Source organism: Pseudophryne corroboree, chromosome 1, assembly GCF_028390025.1.
Source record: "Pseudophryne corroboree isolate aPseCor3 chromosome 1, aPseCor3.hap2, whole genome shotgun sequence".
NCBI classification, from domain to species: Eukaryota; Metazoa; Chordata; class Amphibia; order Anura; family Myobatrachidae; genus Pseudophryne; species Pseudophryne corroboree.
This window is the reverse complement of record NC_086444.1, coordinates 825,649,702-825,666,609: the sequence shown is the minus strand read 5'-3', so window position 1 is coordinate 825,666,609 and position 16,908 is coordinate 825,649,702. Positions and strand designations below refer to the sequence as shown.

At 45.0% G+C, this 16,908-nt stretch overlaps 1 pseudogene; it reads left to right on the top strand.

The window, feature by feature from the left end:
* Positions 1–404: 404 nt before the first annotated feature.
* Positions 405–523, top strand: LOC134943516 (5S ribosomal RNA; annotated as a pseudogene).
* The last annotated feature ends 16,385 nt before the right edge of the window (positions 524–16,908 follow it).

Genomic DNA, 16,908 nt, shown 5'->3' with positions numbered 1-16,908 from the left:
GGATACAAGAGCATGTGAGGAGTATCAAGAACAAACTGGAAACTCATCTACTCTATAGACATTTTAAAATCGAACACAACTCAAATCCGGAAGAGATGTCCTTCAAAGCCATCGAGCACGTGACCAGTGGAGACAGAGGTGGAGACCTGGCTAAGAAACTGTCCCAGAGAGAAATGTTCTGGATATTTCAACTAAAAACCTCACACCCTCCGGGCTTCAACGAAGGATATGAAATCGCACCCTTTCTTTGACAGAGGCATCGACGACCAAACAATCATGGATGTGCATAGTATACTCCTCTTCTTCTGTCGTCACCTTGCACTTTTATAAATCAGGTCCTAATACAAAATGTCAATTATTCCCAATAAAAACCTGTTACTGTGTGAATAAGTCATTTCGCCGAAAAATACAGTCACACCGCACTGGCACACGCCCAATCTCGTCCGATCTTGGAAGCTAAGCAGTGTTGGGCCCAATCAGTACCAAGTGGGTAACCACTTGAGAAGATTGGGTACTGTATAAGGGTAGACCAGCTAGCTCGTAACGGTGGTAATACAGGGAATATTGACATACGAATAATCCACTATCTGTATAGACACTATATCTTTATTCTTACTAAATTTTCATAACGCCTCTTGTAATTTAACCACAACCCTCTCGACACTTAATTCACTTAATTCCATGACCTAAGACCTTCACCGTATCTCTGAAAATACTCTCCTCACGTTATATTCATCTATCCTCACAATATCCCAAAAATTCTGCACCAGTCAATCAGTGGTTTATCTATAACACCATACTGACACTTTTTTATCACCATTCAGATAATCCACTCTCTGCACTTATTTGAAAGTCGTCCTTTAATTAGGATCTAGTAATATTTAAATAGACATAGTATACTAATATAGCATTAATAATGTACTAAATAGTAATTTATTAAACACTACAATTTATTAATGAAAGTCCAGTAGTCGAAATTCTCACTAACCCAGATCTGGGTTTAAATATAATCCATCCTTTGGTCCATTAAGCATTAATTAGATCTAAGCAGTATGTTTTAAATAGTCTTTTTAAACTCATTCTATTTACAAATACTAATATGTGTGTTTGTTTTATTTGTTTGACCTGCTTCTGCACCTCAAACATAAAGCAGTGTCTGCGTTCTAAAGGCTCCTCAAAGATGGCCGCCGTATGGATTGGAATCACAGTCCAAAAAAAACACTTCAAAGATGGCCACCGCATCCCGGTATATGAAACCCCACATCACTATGGAGATGCTGGGAACAGCTGAGACAAGGCATCACGCATCCGCCCAGCCGGAAGAAGGGCAGGGAGACGTCTACGCCCAACCGGAAGAATGGCAAAGCCATCTCATCACGAGGACGCTAGACCGGAAATAGCGCGAGGTGCGCATGCGCAATGAGACCCGGAGGACACAGGAAGTGGGGCGGAAGTGACGCGATAAGCGTCCTGTCCGTTTTTATATGATTTCTCCATGTACTCTGCTCGTTTTTCACAACACAAACTATAATTGGGCTCACTATCAGTAGCCATACCTCTTACCTACATCTAAATCCAATTTTGTGTTATAATTCTCAAAGATTAACACTAACAGGAAGTGATGTCATAGACACTCTTCCTTAATCAGTGCTGCTATAAATAAGAGTGTTTGTACACTAGTCCCTTACCCCTTGATGAAGTCTAAGGACGAAACGCGTTCGGTGTACTTCCACTGACTCTCCATCTTCAAAAGATAAGCATCATTTTTATCATCCTGAAATATTTTTTATCAGTATGAAATTGTTTTTACTGATTTTACATGATTTTGGATTCTAGCTAAATTATATACTCTATTTTTACCTGTTTATGTTTTTAAAATAATCTTTTTTTACTGCATATCAAATTTTTACCTACTTTTTTATCCCATCATTATGTTATAAATTGTATAAATAAATATATTGTTACCCTTTTTCTAAAACCGTATCCTGCTATATTCTTCATAGTTACATTAATTTGATAGACACTGTAAGTCGCTGGTACCCCTATTCCCCCCCTTTTTTTTCATATATATATATATATATATATATATATATATATATATATATTTAAGTCTGTGCGTGCACTCACCAGTCTTTCCGTAAAATCGCAAAGTTTTATTGAAGCATGGATGAAATCATCACACTGACGTTTTCAGTCCTCACTGTACCTTTGTCAAGGTTCAAATAACATATATACAGTTTATCCATATACCCCTTCCCTGTAAGACACAGTGGGGGTCATTCCGAGTTGATCGCACGCTGCCGATTTTTGCAGCGCAGCGATCAGGTAAAAATATGGCAAAACCGTGCATGCACCAGTGTGGCCGGAGAGACTAACCAGCCACACATGTAATGGCGGCCATGGCACTGAAGGGGTTAATCCTCAGCTGCCAGGCACCATTTGGACAATAGGTGCTTGGCGTCACTGTTAAACGTACTTACGGCGCTGGGCGCGGACTGTTTAAAAATATGTTTAATGATGTGTTTTAACGTCATATGTAGTGCTCTGTGCACAATTGTAGGATTGCATGTTTAAATGTATTTATATTTAAGATGTGCTCACCTGTATTTTAAAGGGAAAAATGCACTTACTATATCTGTCTGAATAAGCATCTCCTATCTTCTGGGAATAGGAAGTGGCATGCTAATCGCCTCTGTTAGCAGAGAGGTGTGAATGACAATACCTTTTGATGTGTAAGTTCCATAGAGAAAGATGTTAATCACGGGGGATCTCCTTATCCCATATATAAAGTAGTATGTGCTTGGAACCTGTTTCATGTAGCTGATTTAATTGATATACGAATCCTGAATGGTATATGCAGGAAGGAAGAACATTTGTTTGGTAAATCAAATACAAACCATATTTGAAGCTATGTGATAAATTTATCACTAGTGAATGTTAAACTGATAACAAATGTTGTCTGTGTGACAGGAAAGAGGAAATTGTTTTATTCATTTATTTGTATTTTGTAAGATATCCTGATTGGATAGAAAGGACTCAGGGGGGACATGACACCCTGTTGTACTGTGTGGAAAATTTACATAAAAAGGAGGCCTGCGAGCATCCAGAGTGTATTCGACCAGTTTCATTCTGCTGTAACATCTTGCTGTATTGCTGAGTTCTTTTCAGAACTATTTGTTGGCAAAAAAACATCATCTGCCTCAAGAAGATTGTTTCATCTTGTGACCTACAGGGCTATGCGAAACCTAGCCCCATTCAAAGGCTGTCCAGGGTGAACCAGCGTCTCCAAGTTCCACCTGCTGCCAGCTACCGGTAGAGGCCTAGTCAAGCGACTAGTGGGGATTCGTCAACACCACACAGGTGTAGTAAGGCAGCATGTCGGCACATACAGAGCAGAACCGTGGTTCCAAATGCCACGCCAGGTTAGGAGTTTGGTGGTGGCAGCGTAAAACCGCCCACTGCGCAGTGGGTGGAGTCAGTAACAGGCGGTTACTGACGGTAAGCGGGAATCCCCTATGTGGTCAGGTCCCATGTGACCTAAATATGCATTCTGTGCACTGGGGACGGGACGCAAAAGCGGTGAGGGCTTTTCGTACGGGACCGTCCGGTCACAACCGCAATACGCACGCGTCGTATGGGTACAAACAGCATTGTTGCTGTGCAATGCTTCTAGTGACAAATCCATTCGCACAGCCGATCGCAATGAGATTGACAGGAAGAAGGCGTTTATGTGGGTCAACTGACCGTTTTCTGGGAGTGGTAGGGAAAAAGCAGGCGTGACCAGATGTTTGCAGGGCGGGTATCTGACGTCAATTCCGGGACCTCCAATGCTAGAATCATCGCACAGGATAAGTAACTACAGGACTGGTCTTGTTTTGCACAAAATGTTTTTGTACCGCTCGGTTGCACATGCGATCGCACACTTGCACAGCGAAAATACACTCCCCCGTGAGTGGCGACAATGCGTTTGCACGGTTGCTAAAAGTAGCTAGCGAGCGATCAACTTGGAATGAGAGCCAGTGCACTATAGAAAACATGGCATGCGTGTGTGTATAAATATAAATATATAAATATATATATATATATATATATATATATATATATATATATATATATATATACGCAGTGTATAGCCCGGCACTCTGTCTAAGAAAAAACTGGGGGAGAAAAGGAAAGGGTGGGGTAAACAAAACAAGGGTAGTCGTTGATCCCAAATTAATGTTTTACAAGAATCCACATTGTTGAGCATCTCTCTAGTGTAGAGAATTCCAAGAGATCTTCTCGTTGAGTCCAGCTGGATTAATCGTGTTGAGTCTGAAAATCCATCTTGCTTCTAATTTGAGGAGTTTCGCTCCCCTATCCCCACCACGGATGGACTTTGGTATGTGGTCTATGATGATGTGTCTGAGGGAACTCAGCGGGTGTCGCGCTTCCGCGAAGTGTCTGGCGACCGGCTGATCCGATTTTTTTGCCTGTGAGAGCTTGATTGATGGCGATCTGTGTAGAGCCATACGTTCTCTAACAGTTCTGGTGGTCTTGCCCACGTATCCCTTGTCACAGGGGCATACTATCAAATAAATGATAAACTGGGAGGTACAAGTTAATACATGCCTAATACTGCCGATTTGATCCGAAATGGGGGAATTTGAACGTAGGGCCCGTTAACATATGCGTGCACGTAGTGCATCCTAGGCACCTGTAGCACCCGGGTGCTTTAGTGAGGAAAGTCTGTGGAGTGATCCGGCTAAACCCCGTAATGTCCGCATGGACTATACTGTCTTTTATGTTTCTTCCCCTGGTGAAACAGCACATTGGTCTCTTGGATCCTAGGCTCTTTAGATTGTCATCAGTGGCTATAATAGGCCACAAAGCCCTTACAGCTCGTTGGATCACAGGACTAGACGTAGTGTATTCAGTTTTCCATGGAAGGATCTGCTGGTTAGTGTTTTTCACTTTTGGGATCAATAGGGATCGCCTATCCATCGACAACACCTCCGATTTCTGTTGTTTCAATGCAGCCATATCATACCCTCTCTCAGCAAATCGGTTAATAACCAAATCTAGCTGCTCACTCAGGATGGACCGGTCGCTACATATCCTAGCTGTCCTCAACATTTGAGATCTCGGAAGGCCTTTGATCAGTGATTTAGAGTGATGGCTGTTGGACCTCAACAGGTTGTTCCTGTCCGTCGGTTTGGTGTAGACCTTTGTGGAGATTACTTGGTCCTTAAGCAGAATCTGCACGTCTAGATAATTGGCGGTTCCTTCATCCCAAGAATAAGTAAATTTGATTGGTGAGTTGGATACATTGATGTGGTCCATCAATTGTATGAACTTGGATGACCCACCTGTCCATAACATGAAGATGTCGTCGATGAACCTGGTGTAAATACACAAAATTTGATTATTCTAAGCCCTGGAGTGCTGCCGTCTTCTTCCATTGTTATATATATAGTGCATGATCACTGGCTCACTGCTGATCACTATTTGGAAGGTATCATATCCATAGGATACCATAAGGACTCTATAGATTTCTGCATTTTTCACCTGTATTGTGACTTCTGAGGTCCTCCATGTGTGCATGAAGTTGCTGATTCCTCTTTTTTTCATACAAATGCTTCCCTTTTGAGCTCTTCGTAATCTGAGTTACCAGATTCACGAGGCTGACTTTATGCCCTTATTTCACGCCTCATTGATGTTTGGAAGCCCACGTATGAACCTATTCGGCCAATGATCTAGGCCTATCACTCTCTTGGATAGACATTATTATCTAAGACGCACCCCTGATGAAGTCTAGTTCCTAGACGAAACGCGTTGGGTTACTGTATTTCTTGTTGATGTTATCGCCGAATATTTAATGAGGAAGAATAAGGATACAACAGAAAGGTTGCCTTCTTCCTCCATATCCCATTGATGGATTTCTGTAGGAGAAACTACATCATAATGTACATGTAATAATGATGGATATATTTCATGTTTCTGTATAATTGTTTTAATACATTTTTATGAAAAGTACAGTGCGTTACGTGTTTTAAAAACCTGTATAAATATTGATTGCAAATCCTGTTAAACAATAGTCTTTGTATAAGGGTATTTGTAAACCCCTGGGGCGCCATTTTTCCTCTTTTTCTATACTATATATATATATATATATATATATATATACACATACAGTACATATATACACATGTGTGTTTGTTTGTGTGTGTGTGTGTGTGTGTGTGTGTGTGTGTGTGTGTGTGTGTGTGTGTGTGTGTGTGTAAGTAAACGCAGGCTTCTTTACTTTCTTTTTTTTCCCTGAGAGCACCTCTAGTCCTACAGAGTACAGATCTCCTTTTTTTTGTAACTTTTAATGTACAGGAGCTGGCCAGTTAACAGTCACTGACTGAGCTGTGTGGTTACTATTACTCGCTTCAACTGAACTGGCTGAATCTGTCCTCGGCTCCAACTCTAAACCCTCCTGAGGGCAATGCTGGCCGCCTGAGGCTGCTGCATTGCGGCACATCGGCACAGGAGGAGATAGTGCGACCAGGAGGCGAGAGAGATAGAGCACGGGTGGGCAGGGATGGAGGGCGCGCAGCATCACGTCACTTCACGGGGCAGAGCCAGGAAGATGTCAGACAGTGACATACACATCGTGGCCGCCGGTCAGGAAAGGAAAGTACACTGTCACTCATTTACATGAAATGCCATATATCAGTTCGTCCTGACCGGGCGACGGGCGAAGCAGGAGGGAGGCACAGGAATGAGTAGCAATCACTGTGCTGCAGGCGTCGAGTGTGGAGGGTGCTGGTCATTAGGGGGTGCCTGTGCGCACCAGGCACCCCCCGTGCGCACGCCTATGTGTATGGATACACTACCTCCATACATATGTATGGAGGCAGTCAGTGCCGTAACTAGGCATTTTAGTGCTGTGTGCAAGAAACGGCATTGGCGCCCCCCCCCATGCAAGACAGAGGCAGTGCGCACCGCAGGCGCACAAAAAATATATAGGGGCGTGGCTTCATGGGGAAGGGGCATGGCCACAAAATAATACCAATTCATACTACGGTGCACAGTAGTCTCCATTATTCAAATTATGCAGCACAGTAGCGCCACTACACCAGGTAGAGCCCCTTTTACACATTACGGCAGACAGTCCCCCTTTTTACACATTACGGCAGTCCCCCTTTTTACACATTACGGCAGATAGCATCCCCTTTTTACACATTCCGGCAGATAGCGTCCCCTTTTTACACATTATGCCAGACAGCGTCCCCCTTTTTACACATTATGGCAGACAGTGTCCCCCTTTTTACACATTACGGCAAACAGTCCCCCTTTTTACACATTACGGCAGACAGCGTCCCCCTTTTTACACATTACGGCAGACAGCGTCCCCCTTTTTACACATTACGGCAGACAGCATCCCCCTTTTTACACATTACGGCAGACAGCGTCCCCCTTTCTACACATTACGGCAGACGGCGTCCCCCTTTTTACACATTACGGCAGATGGTGTCCCCTTTTTACACATTACGGCAGATGGCATCCCCCTTTTTACACATTACGGCAGATGGCATCCTCCTTTTTACACATTAAGCAGGCAAAGCCCCCCTTTCTTTACACATTACGGCAGACAGCGTCCCCCTTTTTACACATTACGGCAGATAGTGTCCCCATTTTTACACATTACGGCAGACAGCGTCCCCTTTCTTTACACATTAGGCAGGCATTTCCTCTCTTTTTTCAAGAGAAAGAGAGAGAGGGGGGGGTGTTTGCCCTTTTTTCTGGGACCTGCAACATGCGGCTACACTCCGCGCCCCTTCACAGAGAAGACATCCGGCGGCACCAGCGGGACTCTCACGCAGAGTGCACTTCATGGCTGCAGTCAGATGGCGGCAGCGGGAGTCAGGGACAACGGCAGCGGGATTTCATGATAGCGGCAGGACTTCATGACGGCGCTGCCAATACTCAGGGACGGCGGCGCCGGGACACGCAGAAGGTGTGTGCTGCCTGATGGTGAATACAGCAGCGCTCCCACTGCTTGCAGAGGCGGGAGACCAGCGCCGGCAATTTCACTAACTGATTGCCGACAACGGCCATACGGAAGATGTGCTGCCGATGGTGCGCCTTCAGTGCATTTGCGCTGTGGGCAAGTCGCCATCGGCACACACCTAGTTACGGCCCTGGAGGCAGTGTATGGATGTATATATGTGTGTATGTATGGAGGCAGTGTATGGATGTACTGTATATATGTATGGAGGCAGTGTATGGATGTATATATATATATATATATATATATATATATATATATGTATGGAGGCAGTGTATGGATGTATAGAGGCAGTGTATGTTTCTATATGTATAGTGGCAGTGTATGGAGACAGTGTATGGATGCCCCGCCCCCCTGCCGGCCATCTGACAGACAAGATCCCGGCGTCTGTATGGTGACCGGCGGTCTCCCAACGGCCGGTCACCTGATATCAACCCAGTGTTTATGTATGGAGGCAGTGTATGTATGTATGTATGTATGTATGGAGGCAGTGTATGTATGTATGTATGTATGTATGTATGTATGTATGGAGGCCGTGTGTGTATGTATGTATGTATATATGAGTGTACAGATGTATGCATGGCGGCAGTGTATGGATGTATATTTGGAGGCAGTGTATGTATGTATGTATGTATGTATGTATGTATGTATGTATGAGAGCCAGTGAATAAATGTATGAATGTATGAATGAGAGAGTCAGTGAATGTATGTATGTATGTATGTATGTATGTATGTATGTGAGTCAGTGTATGTATGTATGTATGAGAGAATCAGTGTGTGTATGTATGTATGTATGAATGAGAGTGGCAGTGTATGTATGTATGTATGTATGAGAGAGGCAGTGTATGTATATACTGTATGTATGTATGTATGTATGAGAGTCAGTGTATGTATGTATGTATGTATGTATGAGAGAGGCAGTGTACTGTATGTATGTATGTATGTATGTATGTATGAGAGTCACTGAATGCATGTATGTATGTGAGAGTCAGTGTATGTATGTATGTATGTATGTATGTATGAGAGTCACTGAATGTACGTATGTGATACCCGGTACTTAAAACCCTAGACTTTAATAAAATGTGGGTATCACTGATTAAAATGGCAGGCTGTAAGGGCAAAGGTAATGGAGAGAATGGTACGAGGAATGGTAAAATGGAGGTCATATGGACCCTGGAGAGAGAGCTTGGTCGGACGGTGTGTCCCCGCGCTGCTGGCGGGACACATACGGGGATGAGAGGAGAGAGGATAAAAGGAAGAACGGTCTCGAGGAAGGTTCGTTGTGTGACGCAGGAGAGGGAGAGAAGCGCTAAACAGGGAGACAGGTCGGAGGCTTACCGCTACTGAGGAGATCGGGATCCCGGCGCAGAGAGCAGAGCAGCGTGCAGCAAGGAGCCGGCGGTCCTCGTCAGGGCAACAGCGACGCTGAAAGGCTGTGACATCAGCCTAGTAGTGAGCGGACTCATCACGCCCAGAGACAGAGATGAGGCGGCTTCCCTGTGAGGTACAAGTACGGGGGCGGCCGTAGCGGGACTCGACCAGTCAGCCGGCAGCGGGGCAGGCAGAGGGATGGAGCGGCACCTCCCCTAACAACCGGACGCGGTTACCCGGCCATCCAAGGTATTTAGCACAGAGTATTGCTCTCCCTGGGACTCCGGGACCCAAACTAACAGCTTATCACCAGGGAAAGTCTAGTGCATATCCAGCAGCCAGAGACCCCTGCCCGCACTCCTCTCCTTTCACCTCTTGAGGCAAGGAGCAATTACAGTACAGTAGCCACCCAATTAACTCCGTTCACTCAGCACCACACGTTTTATCGAGGAGGATAGTAAGATTAAATAAACTGAGACTCTAATCACCATTGAAGTAGATAGACAGCTGTCCATGTTGGTTCAGTCAGATAAAAGGAAAGTGTTGATAAGGATTCGGCAAGCTATCGCTAACCCATAAGTACCTGTTTAACCCCCATTTCGTCCGAAGCCAGGACAGTGTAGAGAGTTCAGGACCATTCTGTTAAAAGCTACCCCGCCAGTAAAACCAAAAGTATAACTGATAGAGAGAAACACTCCTAGACAGAGTTGAACTCCAATTCTACAATTAGACAACTTCCAGCAAGTATAGTACTTCACGCAGGAGCATTGTAGACTATCGTATTGCTTCACAGTGGATCAAGGGAGATTTAATGCAGGGAAGTTAGCACCCCACTAGGAGATATGTTATAACTTCTAATTGGGGGCTCGTCTGGGATTTTCCACATACCCGCAGCCTAGCAGGTTAAAGCAGACTTGATCTATCAGCAAAGGGCGGACAGGTATCCTACGTAAACCTTTTTCTGGCCGCAGGATACACTGGGAAACCCTATTTTATTGCTGATTAGATGGCGTCTGCTCTGCATGGTTTGTAGGGATGCTGGTGGGACCCGTAAAGTAAATACGCAAAGCTATTTAAAAAGTCTGTGAATTTCTGTTTGGCGCCAAATGCGCACACAACACAAGCGTACACCTGTACTCTGTATACCTGCTCGCATTGTTGCCATAAGTACTGATTACTAGATTCATTTAGACCTGTGCGGAGAAATTTGTTGCTATTTAGTTAAAACACAGAATAAATATTAAGGAAGTAAACGTAAAACACAAACACAGTCTGGCCTAGTTAAAAAGGTTTATACAGAAAGAAACTGTGTTGTGTTAAGTGAGCGATTATAGGTAATATCGCTTACATTTATAGAAGTGTGGAATTTGTACTATTGCGGACGTATGGTTTCTGTACACGTGTCTCGGACAAAGGACGGGACTGCGTACGCAACGTAAGGACATATACACGGTCGCGTGTTTACGCAACGTACGTAAGGGTACGACCGCTAAGTACAAATTACACAATAGTATTGTTTAGTTTAGGGGCGGGACAGTAGCCACGCTACATTAGCACAAATTGCTCGGTTTCCAAGATTTAGTTTAAATAAAACCTTTTTTACTGTATTGCCTCTGGTACTAAAGCTGTTTATCTGAATGAAAGATAATTTTCTGTACAGAAAAACCAAAGGGGGTCATTCCGAGTTGTTCGCTCGCAAGCTGCTTTTAGCAGCTTTGCACACGCTAAGCCACCGCCTACTAGGAGTGAATCTTAGCTTATCAAAATTGCGAACGAAAGATTAGCAGAATTGCGAATAGACACTTCTTCGCAGATTCTGAGTAGCTTCAGACTTACTCGGCATCTGCGATCAGTTCAGTGCTTGTCGTTCCTGGTTTGACGTCACAAACACACCCAGCGTTCTCCCAGACACTCCTCCGTTTCTCCAGCCACTCCCGCGTTTTTCCCAGAAACGGCAGCGTTTTTTCACACACACCCATAAAACGGCCAGTTTCCGCCCAGAAACACCTACTTCCTGTCAATCACACTCCGATCAGCAGAACGAAGAAAAAACCTCGTAATGCCGTGAGTAAAATACCTAACTGCATAGCAAATTTACTTGGCGCAGTCGCACTGCGGACATTGCGCATGCGCATTAGCGACTAATCGCTCCGTTGCGAGAAAAAAATAATGAGCGAACAACTCGGAATGACCCCCAAAGTGTATTTGAATGAGTGAACGTGAGTGAGCAAACGTAATAAAGGTTTAGTGGACCCAGGGAATTCGGGATCCCGTCGAGTGGTTGCGTGAGGCAGCTGACTCACGTTAATATAGATTGAAGTACAAAGGAGCAAGGTAGCAGAGTACCGTGGCCCAGGAGGTCAGCGAGGTTTAGAGTACCGCGGCCCAGGGGGTTAGCGAAGGTTTACCCATTTAGTTTTTTTTTATACGCTCCGGCTGAGGTTTCGCAGCCTGAAAATCGATTCCAGTGGTTGTACGGCGGATAAGTAACAAGTACCTATACGCTGTGTGATTGGACCGCGCGTTCGTGGGTGCAATATTTAGCGCAACATGATACCCTTTTTACGAGCTTTGCGTAATATCGCGGTATCATTAGCGCTGTATATAGCATACGCAAGCGTGATTTGTGTATAATAAAGGTTTAGGGAGTTTTCGCTGGTCTCTCTCAGGAAATCTCCAACAACTGATATTTACTGGAAAGGGTAAGTTATTCCCAGAAACTTCCAGTAAATAGAGGTTACATAGGGCCCTAAGTTGGGTACATTGCCTTCGCTATCGACAGTGTATGGTAGTACTGGCCAACGTGGGCGGTGAGCGGGTGAAGAGTGCTCAGAGAACTTTCACCGTTGCCTTATCTTGAGTATTTTGGGGTTTTTTGTGGGATTAGCCGAAAGGACAATTCCTGCAAAATATGGGGGCCAGTTGCTCAAGTAAGGGACGTTTAACCAGGGTTCAGGTTGACATACCGCGGCCCAGGGGGTCAGCGAGGTTCATAATGTGTGAGAAGTATGGACCACACACAGAAGTTTTGTGCAATGAATGGGAACGTATGACTGTGGGCAATAGGGAACCATTCCTTAAAGTAGGCAGTTTGAACCAGAGGTATTGCAGAATTTAAGGATTAGGATATGTCTGATAAAATCCCGAAAACAAAGGGTCAGACACACAAATTGTTTAAACTTATGGCAGCAAGAGGGCGATATGCAAAGAGAATTAGCTCACGCAGCAGGTTCCAAACCTAGCAGGAAAATGATGGCAACCGCACCACCACCACCGTATATTGTGGGGGAGAAAATGGCTACAGACAATGGCATATTGGTATCCGATAAGAGTATAGATGATAAATGTACTAACGTTAACCCTTGCAAGTTGTATCCCATTTTAAACTTTCCTCAGAACTGTGAGCAAGAAGATGAGCCCAGGACGATATTGGCACTCTCTCTAGCAGCCACCATACAGAATACTCAGGTGGGCACGGCCCAACCAGTAAGAGCAGTAGTAATGCCCCCTAGCGGAGGGATAAGTGTGGTCGTGTCCACAGGTAAGTACGGTACCATACATTATGCAGAGACAATAGCACCTCAGATTGTGGAGTCAACTCAAAACGACGTAATTAAATTAAATCCTGTCAGGGTGATCGCAGTCCCCAATGGGAAGACTGACGCTCAGGGAGTCACTTCCATCAGGAACATTGCTATGCATTGTCCCTGGTCTCGGACAGAATTGAGGGCAATTATGTCTGAATTTCCCGATCCCAGAAAGGATCTAGTCGCATGCCAGAGGTTCATTAAAGAGTTAGGTAACGCCACCGAACCCACAAACAAAGATTGGCGAACAGTGCTACGAGTATGTTTACCTTCCAATATTGACCCCGCGAAATTCATTACGGATTGTAAATTAGACGCAGATGTACCTCTCACTGATGAGTACACTCAGGAGAATGTACGACAAATCAATCTGCAATTAGGAGTATATTTCCCTACTGTTGTCAAATGGAATAAAATCTTTTCCATAAGACAAAAAGAAGGTGAAATGGCATCTGAATATTTCCACCGAGCACTGCAAGAAATGGCTAGATACACTGGGATAGAGGACATTAAGGACAATATACATCACAGGGAGGTAGCTGTGTCAGTATTAATGGACGGGTTAAAAGAGACATTAAGAACAAGGGTACAAACCACTCTACCTAACTGGAGAGGTATCTCGGTGGCTGCATTAAGAGAGTCCGCTATCGAGCATGATCGGAACGTCATTAAGCACAGGGAGTCACAGGGGGATAAGCTGATGACAGTAAGTATAAATGCTCTTACAACAAAACCGCATCAGCCAAAACCCCAGACCCCTGATGGTAAGTCACGTGTAGTAGTATGCTATAACTGTCAGAAGGAAGGACATTTTGCACGGAATTGTAGGTATACAAACACACATAAGGTATACCGACCCCCTAGACCAGGATATGAACCACACTATAATACACATAATTGGGATCAGGGATCGCATAGGAAAAGTTATGAGCCACATGCAGGGGAAACAAGGAGGTACCCACCTAGGAGGGACTGGCAGACCTCCGAAAATTCTCAGTTACCCCCCTCACATATTGTAGCTGCCAGTGCGCTGCGGGAGGGTCACAATATACAATAGGGGTTGGGCCACACCTGTAGTCTGCAGCCAGTGAAGTTGATTGCTAGCCTTGGTAGTGAACCTGAGGTCACAGTTGATGTAGCTGGTAGATCATTACCTTTTTTTGTAGATACAGGGGCGGCCAGGTCAGTGTTAAATTCAACAGTAGGTATGAAAACCACGGGTAAACCAATTTCAGCAATGGGAGTAACAGGAATAGTGCAACAGTACCCTTTGAGTAGACCTGCGGAGATTACGATAGGGCCTTTGCAGACCAAGCATTCCTTTTTGCTAGCTGCATCGGCTCTGACTAATCTACTTGGGAGAGATTTATTGTGTAAAATGAGGTGTGTCATATATTGTACTCCTGAGGGTGTCTTCTTGGATATACCCGAGAATCACGTTCAGGAAGTGCAGGATATGTTAGACACCCCACAAAGGCTAATGTCACACTCTGCTGCTATAGACAGGTGTCCATCAAAGGTAGAGGAAATGATCTCACAAATACCGGGATCCCTCTGGACCAAAGATGGACAAGACACTGGATTGATGGCAAATGTAGCTCCAGTAGTAGTGCACATAAAAGATGGTAGGATAGCTCCAAAAATCCCTCAGTATCCTCTGAAGCCAGAGGTGGAATTAGGAGTATACCCAGTCATAGAGCGCTTGCTACAACAGGGCATCCTAGTCAGGACGTCCAGCACTGCCAATAGTCCCATCTTCCCTGTGAAAAAGAGTGGGGGGAGGGGTTACAGGCTAGTGCAGGATCTAAGAGGGATAAACAAGATAGTTGAGAGCCAATTCCCCGTAGTGACAAATCCAGCTGTCATCCTCATGCAAATTCCCCCTACGGCAACATTTTTCACTGTCATTGACCTCTGTTCTGCCTTCTTTTCGGTCCCTCTGCACCCTGACAGCCAATACCTGTTTGCATTTACATACAGAGGAGTACAGTACACCTGGACTAGTCTTCCCCAAGGTTTCATTGACAGCCCAAGTATTTTCTCCCATGACTGTTTACAATCCTTTCAACCTGAGAGCGGATCAATATTAATACAGTATGTAGATGACTTACTGCTGTGTTCTGATTCACTCGAATCGTCCTTGAAAGACACGAAACAGCTTCTGTTTCACCTTTCTAATACGGGACACAAGGTTTCAAAGGATAAGTTGCAGCTGTGCCAGACCAGGGTAAAATATTTGGGACATTGCTTGACGCAAGGACTTAGACACCTCACCGCTGATAGAATACAGGCGATTCGCGACATGACTCTGCCACAAACCCAGCAACAGATGCGCACCTTTCTTGGAATGTGTGGGTACTGCCGAAACTGGATCCCAGGGTTCTCCATACTGGCTTTACCTTTGCAAGAAATGGTCTTTTCGAACAAACCAGATCGGATCTCGCACACAGATGAGTGCGAACTGGCGTTTGAGAGACTCAAACAGTGCCTAACACAGGCACCTGCATTAGGTATGCCAGATTATGGGAAACCCTTTGAATTGTACGGTACGGAAAGTGCTGGGTGTGCGGCAGGTGTCCTAACCCAGAGACATGGTGATGCCAGCAGGCCCGTAGCTTACTACAGTGCACAGTTGGACACCGTAGCGCGGTCTCTCCCCACATGCTTGCGAAGTGTTGCGGCGATAGCTTTGCTAGTAAGTAAAAGCGAAGACGTAGTGTTAGGACACAACCTGACAATCCATACACCTCATGCAGTGTCAGCCTTACTGAACTCCGCCCAAACCAGACATGTCTCATCGGCACGGTTTACAAAGTGGGAATTAGCACTAATGGCCCCTGTAAACATCACCATAAAGAGATGCAGCGCACTAAATCCTGCAACTTATCTGCCGGGTGTGCCTGGACAGGCACAAAGGGTGGAGGATGAGAATGATGGTGAAGGAGGATTTAGTGCAGACACTGACACGCATGATTGTATGGAATACCTGAACCAGACTTTCACTGCAAGACCGGACATTAGTGACAACCCACTGGAAGGCGTAGATTTTACTTTTTACACTGACGGTAGTTGCCACAGACAGACGGACTCGGGAGACCTGTGTACTGGATACGCAGTCGTAGATGACAGAGGTATCATAGTAGCTGAACCCCCTGGGCCCTCCACACTCAGCACGAGTTGCTGAGCTGGTCGCCCTAACCAGAGCGTGTGAATTGGCCAAGGGTAAGTCAGCCAATATATACACAGATTCTAGGTATGCCTTTGGAGTAGTGCATGATTTCGGGGCCCTATGGCGCCTCAGAAACTTCATGATGGAAGCTGGCACACCTGTAGCGCATGCATCCCACATAAAAAGCTTCTAACAGCGATACAAGAACCAGACAGAGTGGCTGTTATCAAGTGCAAAGCACACACTTACAACCAAGATCCAATCTCACTTGGTAACAGCCGGGCAGACGAAGCTGCTAAATCAGCAGCCAGCACCCCCATACAAACAGATATCACATCACTGATGACATTCAACACACAAAAATTAATTGAAATGCAAAATTTGTGTTCTCCACAGGAGACTCTGGACTCTGGACAGGTGGACAGGGTAAGCCAGTGGCCCCCAGAGCATATCTTCCAAGCTTAGCTGAGGCAGCACACGGTCTGACTCATCTGGGTAAAGAGGGTATGTGTAAGCTGGTGAGAGCCTACTGGTGTGCGCCAGGATTCTCTTCTCATGCGGGTAAGAGAGCAATGACATGTCTTACTTGCTTGAGGAAGAATATTGGAAAGTCAATACCAACAGAACCATCCCATATCCCTCCGACAGATGGCCCTTTTCAGGTAATACAAATTGATTTCATACAGTTACCACCCTGTAGGAATTTAAAATATGTGTTAGTCTGTATTGATGTGTTTTCCAATTGG